Here is a 446-nt window from a genome sequence, read left to right as displayed (position 1 = left end):
ACTCTTTCTGGTTACCTGCATTGGGCAAGTAATGTGATGAAGGCATAAATCTTAGTCACTGCATTAAGACTTGAAGAATGCTTATAACTACAACATAGTTTATCCTAGTTTAATATCCACATCTAATTATCTCTTTGAGAACATTTCCTAAAGGTATCCATGTTTTAAATTTTGTCAAACTGCCCTCCAGAGAAGTTAACTCAAGCTAGATGCTTGCGGCTCACACTTATGATCTTAGCTACTTAGGAGGCTAAGATCTGAGGACTAACGTTTGGAAACAACCTGGGAAGACATTTCCTCAAGATTTTTATCTCCAAATAACCAGTAAGAAGCTAGGCTCAAGTAGTAGGGCAACAGTCCTGAACAAATTTCAAGGCCCTGACTGGCATTAAAAAAAAAATGGTTCGTGGGCTGGGAAGGTGGCTCAGTGGTAGAGTGCTTGCCTT

General features: G+C 39.7%; 1 protein-coding gene across 5 annotated transcripts in view; it reads right to left on the bottom strand.

The window, feature by feature from the left end:
* The window catches only part of Cnbd2 (cyclic nucleotide binding domain containing 2), a 44,697-nt gene that overhangs the window by 28,873 nt on the left and 15,378 nt on the right, over positions 1-446 (bottom strand). The gene's annotated exons all lie outside the window — the stretch shown is intronic.

Source organism: Dipodomys ordii, unplaced genomic scaffold, assembly GCF_000151885.1.
Source record: "Dipodomys ordii isolate 6190 unplaced genomic scaffold, Dord_2.0 Scaffold13, whole genome shotgun sequence".
In the NCBI taxonomy this organism is placed as follows: Eukaryota; Metazoa; Chordata; class Mammalia; order Rodentia; family Heteromyidae; genus Dipodomys; species Dipodomys ordii.
The sequence above is the reverse complement of the archived record's forward strand: the minus strand, read 5'-3'. Positions and strand labels throughout refer to the sequence as shown.